Source organism: Portunus trituberculatus, chromosome 17 (genome assembly GCF_017591435.1).
Source record: "Portunus trituberculatus isolate SZX2019 chromosome 17, ASM1759143v1, whole genome shotgun sequence".
NCBI lineage: Eukaryota > Metazoa > Arthropoda > Malacostraca > Decapoda > Portunidae > Portunus > Portunus trituberculatus.
Window position 1 is genome coordinate 30,670,025 of NC_059271.1, and position 5,000 is coordinate 30,675,024.

General features: G+C 41.8%; 1 protein-coding gene and 1 long non-coding RNA gene across 3 annotated transcripts in view; one reads left to right on the top strand and one right to left on the bottom strand.

Moving 5' to 3' along the window:
• LOC123505144 overlaps positions 1 to 3,354 on the bottom strand; it is a 152,022-nt gene extending 148,668 nt beyond the window's left edge. For both annotated transcript variants that reach the window (XR_006675073.1, XR_006675072.1), the window contains exon 1: positions 3,192 to 3,354. This is a non-coding gene — a long non-coding RNA (uncharacterized LOC123505144). The remainder of the gene's footprint in view (positions 1 to 3,191) is intronic.
• LOC123505141 (small conductance calcium-activated potassium channel protein-like) overlaps positions 1 to 5,000 on the top strand; it is a 746,606-nt gene that overhangs the window by 193,334 nt on the left and 548,272 nt on the right.

Sequence of the window (5,000 nt, forward strand, 5' to 3'; positions counted from 1 at the left end):
CTCTCTCTCTCTCTCTCTCTCTCTCTCTCTCTCTCTAACGTTCTTTCACTTTCATTAACTTAATTTTATGGCCAACGTGACCTCAGCTGCTTTGGCCCTAAGAAATTTTAATGCCATTATCATCATTACCATCTCCTTATGCTCTCCCTCTCTCTCTCTCTCTCTCTCTCTCTCTCTCTCTCTCTCTCTCCATTAAGCGCGAGGGCCACAATAACACTAAACACACACTAAACACCTCCCTCCAACACCACGCTTGCACTATTAACTCTTGGAACCAGATGTAACCCAATATAATTATCCCAAGGTGCGTCAGTTTCCATGGTAATGCGCACACAGAGAGAGAGAGAGAGAGAGAGAGAGAGAGAGAGAGAGAGAGAGAGAGAGAGAGAGAGAGAGAGAGAGAGAGAGAGAGAGAGAGAGAGACCCATTGCCCCACCTGGATTCAACATGTGACTGGTGCAGAAAGGAAAGAAAAGAGGAAAATGGCTGGTTGGTTGAAGGCAGGTAGGAGAGGGAACGGAGGCAGGTATGGAGGAACAATGAAGGGAAAGCAGAAGGACGAGATGATTATGGTGAGTCTTATGTGCGTAGTAAAGGTTTCTCGTGTGATTGTCTGGGTTTTCTCTCTCTCTCTCTCTCTCTCTCTACCCATCCTACGCACATACGTATAATACAGCGGTCGCATAGAGATTGAACCTTTTCAGTGGTACGGGGCAAGACCATTGTATATACTCGTGTTACGTGAGATGCTTCATAAAGAACACACTGGCACTCGATGCTCTCTCTCTCTCTCTCTCTCTCTCTCTCTAGCCAGCGTCTACTGTAGCACTTCTCTCCAGCCTTGTGACTCATTACAGCAGTTGATGTAATGAGGCGACCTATCTTTCTATTCTCTCTGATGACTGATTAATTAGGAGTCATAATGGGCGTCGTAATGGTCTCAATTTTGTGGTAATTAGATCAGACGATTTTTTGATTGATAGGGTTTAAATACACGTAAGATTTGGCTCATATTACCGTAGTTGAGGTACAAATACAATATAAAGGGTGAGTTAAAAGACAATGGGTGAATAATAGAAGCGATTTAATGGTGAAGCTTAGTGAAAAAAATATACAGGGGGAAAAGGAAGAACTCTTGGGCCATAAACTGCCTGCGGAATAATCTGCCATCCTGTGTTATTTCACCCTCCGATGATCTAAACTCCATCAAGTCTTCAGTAACGAAATTAAATTAGTTCCCGCTTTCTCTCTCTCTCTCTCTCTCTCTCTCTCTCTCTCTCTCTCACACACACACACACACACACACACACACACACACACACACACACACACACACACAGAACTATTTTAAGTATTTTCCTACTACCCACACTCCCTACCAGCGCATATATTTATTTATTCATTTGTGTGAGCGAATCATCCGAGTTCCTGCATTAACACAATACAGAAATGTGGAAAAAAAAGAAAAACGTCACGCAAAGAAGAAAAGAAGAATGATGGTGTCTTTTCTTCGAACCTGTTAAGAGATCAATAGTACTAATGTCATGATATTGAAGAGAAAGGTAAACATATTATATTTCAAGTACTTCAATGCTTCAATTCTAAGAAGAGACTTACAGTACACTTGTCGTTGTATATAAGAGAGGGCAAGAAACGAATGAGACTAATTTGTGTGATGCAAGAATTCGCTATCGTGTCTGTAGATTCACTGTTCTCACCTGTATCGATCTATCTAAAAATCTAACAGATAGCCATTAACAGCTGGACGTACATACGATACATGCTAGCGTGATTTATAAGAATTAGTAAAATTCAAATGCTTCTACCCTGTCAGGATGTAAGAAGCGTTATGCATAATCACGCACGAATAGAGGATTAATGAGACACCAACACTCGCGAGGGTGAAAATTTATAATAACTCCTTGTAACATGACTCCTTCCCTAACAAGCTTGGGGGACCTGTGAGCAGATTTTTTTTTTTTTTAAGGGATGACGTACGAGAAGGTAGACGTAGATAGTGGGATTTTAGAGTGGAAATCTGATTTGGTCTAAGGATGAAACGCATAAAAAGAAAAGTTCTAGCCAAACCTAATTACACCTAACCTAACGGAGCGAAACTAGAATATCTTTGCTTCCTTTCATCCCTCATTAAAGACCCATCTAATTTAACATTACCTAACCTAACCTGACAGTAGGTTTCACCTCTTACGACCACCCACCTAAATGACACTAATCTTTCCTACCCGGGTGACACTGCCTCCCATGGACCATGTCCCTTACGGACACTAACCTAATCTAGCAATACACAACCAAATCTAACCTAAAAAGAACGACCGGAAGTTACATGCAGTATTTTTGCTATTTTACCTTCATACAAACAAGAAGTGTTCCAAGGCTCAGTGTGTGAAAGGAGCAGTACTGTAGCTACATACAATTTGTAGGCACCTCTAATTTCAATATAGATTTGCGAGCTAACTATTGGATCGCGCGGCCCTAAAACTTTTATTGTCGTATATTATAGTAAGTAAATATCATCATATCGGTTGCCAATGGCAGAGTCAAAAGGAATTATCGCAAACAATCTTTTTATTCATCTCATTCTTTGTTTATGATAGAGAATCGTAATGAAGCAGCAACAGTTGCTGTGGTAAAGGACGCGGTGACAGAAGAATAAAATATCAGACTGGCGTGGGTGAAGAGGCAGGGAGGTGGGGAGGTGGGGGAAGCAACGCAGCAGGGCAATGGGTGATACCGGAAAGGCGTGTGCACGGCGGAGTAGCAGCGATGCAAGAGGCGCCAGTAAGTTAAAAGGCGAGACTGGAATTTGGCAGCAAAGGATTTTAAAGACATCTGTAATATGTCAGGATTGCTCTGACAGAGGTGCATTGTGTGAGACGTAATGAGGCTGAGCTGAGAGTTGGACAGCCATGCATGCCACCTCTGCCGCTGCCGCCATTCAGGCTTATTTATTTCTCTATACGCCTGTGCTTTTAACCTTCTCATTTTCAACATGATTCTTTACACAAAAACACAATGAAAAGATTCATCAACGATAGTCTTGCAAAATAAATATGGAGGGAATAAAATGGAGTTAGTTAAGAATGATGGTCTGTCTGGCAAGGGAGCGCACAGCCGCGTTAACCGGCGAGCCTCACAGCAAACACACACGTCTCCATACATACAAACATTACCTCAACACATCTGACGAGTACGTAGTAGCTGGGTACAGACTTCAGGTATAGCCTCGTCAGTCTTATTTCACCTTAACCGCAGAGAAAGGCTCGGTAGAGTTCAAGAAATCGACACACGTGTACTTCACAGCAAGCCGGCGCAACACAGACGGTCACGCCAGACGCTCACTGGCTGGAGGTGGAATGAATCCCGCTGCTTTGGTTTTCGGGCTCGAAGCTGTTCGATACTTCAATCATATTTCGAGGAACACACATAACTTTCACATGTGCGAGGAACGAATTGGTGAAATGACTAAGTAGCACTGTGTTCAGCAGCGATGTATGTTTCAGGTCTTTTTATTAAGTAACCATGAACACTGTAGGACCTATAACTGCTCAATAAACTAACTATTAGTGTGACGCTCCGAGATGATCGTTTCCTTATCATCATTATCATCAAATAACTAAGTAGCACTGTGTTCAGCAGCGATGTATCTTTGAGGTCTTTTATCAAGTAACCATGAACACTCTAGAACCTTTAACTGCTCAATAAACTAACTATTAGTGTGACGCTCCGAGATGATCGTTTCCTTATCATCATCATTATAAACATCAACATTAAACATTGATATCATTAGTCTTAAAAGTAATAAAAAAAAGGAGAGAAAACAAATGACAGACACCAATAACCCTATAACAAACTACACACATTTAGACGCACCGAAAAAATCATAATAAGAGGAAATGAAGACGGAGTAGGAGGAGGAAGGAAGAGGAGGAGGGAGAGGATGCAGACCGGAGACTTACTGTTACCGGAGTTATCCCTTCCACGTAACTCCTTAACTCTTGCCACTGTCTTCCGCTCCGTTCCCCCTTTCTCCTGTGTGTGTGTGTGTGTGTGTGTGTGTGTGTGTGAGAGAGAGAGAGAGAGAGAGAGTGTGTGTGTGTGTGTGTGTGTGTGTGTGCGCACCTCGCCATCCAATTCCCCTTCACTGACGTTTTACCATTTTGAAAGCATAAATCCTTTCCTTCTTCCATGCTCTCTCTCTCTCTCTCTCTCTCTCTCTCTCTCTCTCTCTCTCTCTCTCTCTCTCCTTAGCTTTCACCCAAAGGTCTGTGTGGTCTTTTTCTTTGTGATACACTGTAATTTTCAGTAATTGGCTCAGTGTTATCTTTCTAACGACAACACTTCATTATCATTACAAAAGTTACAGCACTATTCTCTCCAAACCTTCACAAGAATACACAAGCGCTAGTGGCAATTTGGATCTCTGCCTTACTCAATTATCATTCTTTCATAATATACAAGCTCATTATCTTTGCCTTTCTTATAGGGTGGATGGCTTCCTTCTCAATGTGTCCTGCCAGCATATTGACAGAGGGAGATATTATATTCCTCCTATACATTATGATTTAGTTCTAGCAGTTCGGATACAAACTTGTCTTCTGATATTTGTCTTCTCTCTCTCTCTCTCTCTCTCTCTCTCTCTCTCTCTCTCTCTCTCTCTCTCTCTCTCTCTCTCTCTCTCTCTCTCTCAGCAGCTGGAAGGGTCGCAGCAGGAATCACATCTCCAGATAAGACCTCAGTTATAAGTCCTTGTTTAGCTTAAGCGATGCCACAGTCAGGGGACACATAACACGGGCACTGATGATAACAATGGAATGAGAGAAGTGAAGAGAAAAAGGTGAAATGAGAGAAGTGAAGAAGAAAAGAATATGAGAGAAGTGGAAATGAAATGAGAGAAGTGAAAATTAAATGAAAAAAAGTGGAAATGAAATAAGGGAAGTGAAAATGAAATGAGAGAAGTGAAGAAGAATAAAAGTAAAAAA